This window comes from Sapajus apella, unplaced genomic scaffold, assembly GCF_009761245.1.
Source record: "Sapajus apella isolate SASKATOON/1434 unplaced genomic scaffold, GSC_monkey_1.0 scaffold8, whole genome shotgun sequence".
Taxonomy (NCBI): Eukaryota; Metazoa; Chordata; class Mammalia; order Primates; family Cebidae; genus Sapajus; species Sapajus apella.
Window position 1 is genome coordinate 38944 of NW_022436948.1, and position 8319 is coordinate 47262.

An 8319-nucleotide genomic window follows, 5' to 3' on the forward strand; every position below is an offset into this window, starting at 1 on the left:
TTACATGTAAGTAATTTAACATGTATTTGTATGTGTGTATATATAGTACAGACACACGAACCTCACATTATCTCAATAATGTCGGTGTGGCTCACATAACCAGTTGAAGATTTTAACAACAAAAACTGAGGTTTCTGGAACAAGGAATTCTGTTTTAAGACATCAGCATCAAGATTTGAGCCATGTCAGCCCCACCCAATCACACAGACTAATTCGTTGAAATGGATCTTTTATATATATCACGTCTCTCTCAATGGCTCTGTTTCTTTGGAGAACCTTGATAGACACACGAGAAATCTGCAAACAGACCATTCACAGGAGCAGCAAAAGGAAGAAGAGACACACAACAGCCCCTAACCTGAACGTGCTTCTGGGAGGCTATGATGTGCAAAAACATCAGGATAACCACGTCTAGGACCCAGAAAGAGAAACTATATCTGACAAGAGATTGATAACCAGAATATATAAGAAGCTCAAACAACTTTAGAGGAAAAATTTTAATAATCTGATTTTGAAAATGGATAAAATATCTGAATCTCCAAAGAGGACATGAAAATGGAAAACAGGTATATGAAAAGGTGCTTGACATCTAGCCCAAGGTCCCAGCAGGAGCAGAAGAGAACCCAGTTTCCTAGAGAAGGGATGAAGGGAGCAGTTCTGGCATCTTCTCAGCACAGTCACCACTCTCAGATGAAAGCAGCATGGGGATGTTATGATGGTTTTTAGGGGACTGAACTCTTCTTGGAATTCTCCAGAGGAATTCTGAATGTATCAGTCCTGATGGCCAGAAAGCAACACTGAAGGGACCTTGTAGAGGAGACAAAAGGACAGAAAGCAACACACTGTGAGTCCCCACTCCATGCCAGCCCTGTCCCTGGGCTCCAGCTTCTGTTTCACCTTTAACATCTGACTCAATGGCTGGGTGCTATGTCTCACTCCTATAATCCCAGCACTTTGGGAGGCCAGGGAAGGCAGATGACGAGATCTGAAGTTTAAGACAAGCCTAACCAACATGGTGAAACCCCGTCTCTACTAAAGGCACAAAAAAAACTTACCTGGTCATCGTGGTGCGCATGCCTGTAGTGCCAGCTACTCAGGAGGCTGAGGCAGGACAATCACTTGAATCTGGAGGTGGAGGTTGCAGTGAGCCACAATGGCAGCACTGCACTCTCACCTGGGAGACAGAGCAAGACTCCATCTCAAAAAGAAAGAAAGAAAAAAGTCTGACTCAAGAAGTGCCTCTCCAGCTTTTCAAACTTTTCTTACCAATCTAGGGTACCCAGGGCAGATGGTGATGATGGACAGGTCCTGTGCACGTAATCTATTGGCTGCGTGCTGCTTAGGAAGTACCTGTGAGCATGAGACAGGCCTGCCACAGGACATTCCAGTGTGGACAACCAGCAGGGGCCCACTGGACCCTCCATCTAAGGAAATATTTATAGATAACCAAAGCAAGCAGCTCACAGGAGCTACAACACACCCTAAAGTCATGCTCAAAACTCTTGGACTAGAAATAAAGGGAATCTGCTGGTGAAGTCAGCACAGGAGGGTGAAACGAGCCCAGACACAGCCCAAGCTCGTGTGCCTGAGGACAAGGGTACAGAGGAGAACACAGGGTGGAGGGCACTCGGGGCCAGAACACAAGGAGAAGCTTTAACTTCTGATTAGGAAGTATGATGGCTCCTGAGGCTTGTGGCAGGCAGTGGCTGTGCTGACAATAGCACCTCAGCGCCCACCTCGAGGAATCCTCAGGTCCACACACAGAGTGCACGTGGGGTTGAGATGCTCCCTCTGGCACCCACGTCCCCACTGCCCAGAACAGAATCTGCTGCGGAAGCAAGGACCACACACTCAAAAAACACACACACCCTCAATTTCATTAAAAATAATCCTCTGGAATGAACACACCAAAGTAATGATAGTGCCCACCTGCTTGGGTAGGAGAGAAGGGGGAATGGAGCAGAGTGGGGATGTCACTGCACCTTTTCAAACTTCAAAATGTTCAAGCAACATGAGCGTGTCACTTACTGTTTTAAAGTAAGTTTAACATAGCAGCTTCTGAGCTGGAAGTCAGATGAGATGGAGTGCTCGGGCGGGGGTGCTGGTGCCTGGAAGGAAGCAAGACGGTCCTGCTGGGTGAGCCACAGGGGCTGAGGCGGTCGCTGCCCACTGACCTCAGGAACACAGCTGACCTGTCTCAAAGCACATGCGGAAGAAGAACAACCATGACCCACAGCTGAGGCTGCAGAAACACTCTGGATAAGCAGAAAGGGAGATGAGATGTGGGGAACAGAAGGTTTTCCATGATGCAAATTCACACCAGAGGATTTTATTTCCTAATCCCTCCATTTCAACTCTGGTTCTCAATTGAAGTTGCTATAGGTTTAAGCACAGATTTGTTATAAGCATTTCAAAGGTGATAACCAGTATGTGATCAGAAGAAAGCTCACTTGGGTAGATTTAGGTGACAGAGGAATTCAAAGTCAACACCAGATGAGACTGTCATTTCCAAGGAAATGCAGTGATGATCTTTTTCATCATTATTTCACCTTCATGACTTCAATACAAGATGTTGTTTCAAATTTCTGAAAATGTTAAATGTTCAATTAGTTACACTGAAACAAATTTCTCTCAAGCAATCTGTGAATGCTACATATCACTATGAGAAGCTCAAAAATACTGTACCTTCATCCAAAGAGGACTCTAAATGTAATCCCTATCATTGGAAAACAAGCAGTGAAGGATCAAGATCAGCCTCAACAGAAAAGCAGGATCCACCACACCACCCCCACCTCCCCCATGAAGGGAGCACCTGCCCATGGCCTGGAGATTAAAGTACAGGGGGACAAAGTGGCCAGAGAGATCTCTGCTACACAGATCTCTCTGGTCACTTTGCAGGCCCAGCAGAGTGCAGTGTGGACTGCACTCCGTTGGGCCTGCAACTCCTGACCTCTACAAGGCACGGGAAGCTCCTCAAAGGCCAAGACCTTGCTCACATCATGAAGTCACATCCTCAAATCCTCTTGTCTCTGCCTGAGGTAAGACATCTGACCAGGACATGGGAAAGGGCCCAAGGAAGCATGTGCACCTGATTTCATGTGGACAGTGGTGGCTGGAGGTACATACCAAGTTTTGGTTTCCACACGAGTGCCGGGCAGATAAGAATGGATGACCAGGGGCACAGACATGGCAGATGACCAGATGAAGAGCCTGGTCATAACTTTTGAACCTCTCCCAAGTGGAGAAACCATTTAGGGGGGGCTACTGTTCATAGGGAAAAAGGTACTATGTACACAAATAACTAGAAAAATCAGAAATCATAATGCTTAAACAGAACTTAAAACCTTAACACTTTAAGGCCATTGGAATCCTACTCTGCCTGACATGTGAGGTGGATGAGATGGCTCAGAGCACTCACAATGGCTTCACCTGGCCTTCTGCAAGCCAATTCTTCTTAGGAAAAGTAGGCTTGTCCACAGGCTCATCTTTTACCAATATCATAACAGAGTGCATTATGGTTTTCTTGTGCAAATCATCACAGCTTGATAACAATGCAGTCTAACAATGCATGAGGTGCTGCATATCAGTACTTCCAACATGTGTGTCCTTTACATCCAGCAGTTCTCTCTAAGAGTTGACCTGAGGAAGCAAGCAAAAGCACAGACACACACAAACATACTCATGGCAGCGGCACTTTCAGGTCTAAAATGAAAATCCTGCCAGTTACAGGATCATTGACGAGCTGTGACTTTAACCTCTCCAGCTCACTTCCTCCTCAGACTCCTCAAGGAAAGGAAAAATATCAGCTCCTTAATATCTGCTACAGATAAGGTTCATTGATAAAAATGATAGCCACTTTGAATGAGCTGTGCACCAAGGCCCCATGGTGGATTCTTATTTTAAATGGTATTGCTGTTGCTGGCCACACAGGATCCTCCTGGAAGAGTCCACAGCATTGGTGAGCTATTTATTATCATTCAGGGAAAGGAAAACAAGGGATCTTTTCTTCTGTACATTTCTCATCATTTTCTGAACTTTTGCAAATAGTATATATAACTTAGAAAGGAGAATAAGTTTGCAGATCAAAAAGTTCAAAAAAAAAAGAGGAAAAATTTTTAAAAAATAGAAGAAAGGATAATAAATACAGCTACTGGCATGCATCTGCAGGTGTCTCCTAAATGTTATGAGGCCCCATCATCACCCATGAGGGTTCCTAGAGCAAGAAAATTCCTCCAGTGGGAGTTTCCATAGTGAACAAGAGGTTACAACATCAACAAATTCATAAATACATTAAACATAATGCATGTATTAATAGACATAGTTCCAAAACAGGATCACTTACCCTTTCTGGGACTAAGATTTCGGTCTGTAAAGACTTATTTCTCAGTGGGGCACAGTAGCTCACGCCTGTAATCCTATCACTTTGGGAGGCAGGTGGATGGCTTCAACTCAGGAGATCGAGATCAGCCTGGGCAACATGGTGAAACTCCATCTCTACCAAAAATATAAAAAAATTAGCCAAACAGGGTGGCACATACCTATAATCCCAGCTACTTGGGAGGCTGAGATGGGAGGGTTGCTTGAGCCCAGGTGAGTGAGGCTGCAGAGAACAACGATTGTGCCACTATACTCCAGCCTGGGTGACAGTGCAGGACCTCATCTGAAAAAAAAAAAGAGAGAGAGAGAGAGAGAGACGCTTCTTTATTACCTTCCATTACAGGAGCCTTCAGAAAATAACAATAATAGATACAACATCTATAAGAATTACAAACCAAACGTTTTTTACCAAAATTATTCTTGTTAAAGGATTCTACAAAATAACATCATCAAGACAAAAAGATCACTGTCAGGCAGAGGACTCCAGCAACAACCAGAAGGACACCTATGTCTTTGGAGCAATGCTGAAGCTGTGGTTACTTCCAGTGACCAAAACACCATGCCCTTCTAAGAAGCAGTTACAACGTACAGAATTCATGCAATTATTAAAAATTGGGAGGGCTTTCATGACAGAGGAAAGTACTCACAATAGAATGTTACCTGAAAGGTACATTTAGTTATCACACTGAATATACACGCCAAGGTCAACATCTCAAGAAGAAATCTTGCCAGAACTGTCAACATCATCCTGTTTCTCCAGGAAATCCAGTCCAGACCTTCCGTTCTCTCTGCATTCAAAGGGAAATGTGAGCTCCGAGGGGCAAGGCTCTTCCACGGATCCAAGGAAGCCTCAGAGGCGAAGGCTCTGGGAGTACCAGGTAGCAACTTCAAGCCAGGAGTCAAGTGGAGATTTCACTGTGCACCTTTATAAACTTTGAAATGTTCAACCAACATGGGCATGTCCCTTGAGTCTGAGCTGGAAGTCAGAAATGGAATGCATGGGCAATGGCAGTGGTGCCTGGCAGGAAGCAAAAGGGTACAAGGTGAGCCACAGGGGCTGAGGTGGTCGGCTGCCCACCGACCTCATGAGCATAACTGACCTGTCGCAACATTCAAGTGAAAGCAGAACAGCCATGACCCACAGCTGAGGCTGCAGAAACACTCTGGATAAGCAAAAAGGGAGATGAGACGTGGGGAACAGAAGGTTTTCCATGATGCAAATTCATGCCAGAGGATTTTATTTCCTAATCCCTCCATTTCAACTCTGGTTCACAGTTGAATTCTCTATAGGTTTAAGCACAGATTTGTTAATAAGAATTTCGAGGGAGATAACCAGTATGCAATCAGAAGAAAGCTTACTTGGGTAAATCTAGATAATGGAGGAATTCAAAGTCAACACCAGTTGAGACTGTCATTTCCATGGAAACACAGTGGTGATCTTTTTCATTACTATTTCACCTTCATGACTTGGAATACAAGATGTTATTTGAAGTTTCTGAAAATGTTAAATGTTCAATTAGTTACACTGAAACAGAATTTCTCTCAAGCAATCTGTAAGGGCTGCCCACAGCATTGAGATTAAAGTCTAGCAGGGGACAAAGTGGCCAGAGAAAGCTGTGCAGTGGACTGCACTCCACTGGGCCTGGAGCTCCTGACCTCTGCAAGGGACTGCAAGCTCCTGGAAGGCCATGACCTTGGTCAGGTCATGAAGTCAAGTCCTCAAAGCCTCTCTTCTCTGCCTGAGGGAAGACATCTGACCAGGACATGGGAAAGGGCCCAAGGAAGCATGTGCACCTGATTTCACGTGGACAGCGGTGGCTGGAGGTACATACCAAACTTTGGTTTCCACACAAGTGCTGAGCAGAAAAGAATGGATGACCAGGGGCACAGACATGGCAGATGACCAGGTGGGGGACCTGGTCATAACTTTATAACCTTCCCAAAGTCATAGTAAGCATTGAGAAACCACACAGGAGGAGCAGCTGTTCATATTAAACTATATTATGTGCACAGTTACAAAAATCGGAAATCATAATGCTTAAACAGAAGGTAAAACCGTAACTCTTCAAGGTCATTGGACTCCTAGTCTGCCTGACACATGTGAGTTGGATGAGATGGCTCAGAGAAGTCACAATGACTTCACCTGGCCTTCTGCAAGCCAATTCTTCTTAGGAAAAGTAGCCTTGTCCACAGGCTCATCTTCTACCCCCCAATATCATGACAGAGCGCACTACACTTTTCCTAAGAAAATCCTCACAGCTTGATAACAATGCGCGAGGTGCTGCACGTCAGTGCTTCCAACATGTGTGTCCTTTACATCCAGCAGTTCTACGAGTAGTTGACCTGATGAAGCAAGCAAAAGCACAGACACACACAAACATATTCATGGCAGCAGAACTTTCAGGTCTAAAATGAAAATACCGCAAATTATAGGATCATTGACAAGCTGTGACTTTAACGAGAAAAGAAAAAACATCAACTCCTCAAGATCTATTATGTAAACCTCATTAACACAGAAGATATCCACTTAGAATAAGCTGTTAACTAAGGCATGACTGTGGATCCTTCTTTCATTTTAAATGGCATTCCTGTCACTGGCCACACATGATCCTCCTGGAAAAGTCCACAGCATTGGTGAGCTATTTATTATCATTGAGGGGTAATAAGAAGAATAAAGACAGCCACTGGTGTGATCTGCAGGTGTCTCCTAAATGTTATGAGGCCCCAACATCACCCTTGAGGGTTCCCAGAGCAAAAAAACTCCTCCAGTGGAAGTTTCCATAGTGAAAAAGAGGCTACAACATCATCAAATTCATAAATACATCAAACTTAATGCATGTATCAATAGACAGTTCCAAAACAGGCTTATTTACCCTTTCCAGGACTAAGATTTTGGTCAATAAACAGTTACTTCTTGGTGTGGCACAGTGGCTCATGCCTGTAATCCTATCACTTTGGGAGGCAGATGGATGGCTTCAACTCAGGAGTTCAAGACCAGCCTGGGTAACATGGTGAAATTCCATCTCTACCAAAAATACAAAAAATTAGACAGGCAGGGTGGCACATACCTATAATCTCAGCTACTGAGGAGGCTGAGGTGGGAGGATCTTGAGCGCAGCTGAGCAAGGGTGCAGGTAACCAAGATTGTGCCACTATACTCCAGCCTGGGTGACAGAGAAAGACCTTATCTGAAAAAACAGAGACTTGTCTATTGCCTTCCATTAGATGAACCTGCAGAAAATAACAATAGTAAATACAACATCTACAAGAATTATACAGCAAACATTTTTATTAAAATTATCTTTTCGTTAGATGACTCTGCAACATAACCTCATATAAAGACAAAAAGGTCACTGTCAGGCAGAGGACTCCAGCAACAACCAGGAGGTACATTTAGTTATCACACTGAATATACACGTCAAGGTCAACATCTCAAGAAGAAATCTTACCAGAACTGTCAACATCATCCTGTTTCTCCAGGAAGCCAGTCGAGACCTTCCATTCTCTCCCCATTTGAGGGAAAGGCCAAGTCCCAGCAGCAAGGCTCTTCCACAGATCCACAACCCAAAAGGAAGCCTCAGAGGCGCAGGCTTCAGGAATACCTGGTGGCAGCTTTAAGCCAGGAGCACACTCGAGTGCAGTGCACTTGAACACTCCAAGTCAAGCCAACTGCAGAAGGGCCCTTAGCTCAGGCAGTGGGATGGGAGACAGGAATGGGTTTACTGACATCATAATAAAGTATAAAAGTAAAAACAGCTCAAATACACTCTTCCAGAGAACAAACTGAGGTTGTTCAACAAAATGCTGGCTGAGATAAATGTTAGGGGTCACCAAGGGTAAGGGGGACTCACAACAAATCAGTTGACCAAGACTCAAAGACTGACAAGGCCACTGGGCAGTTTTCTGGACTTATTAAAAACTCCACATTCCTATAGAACATGA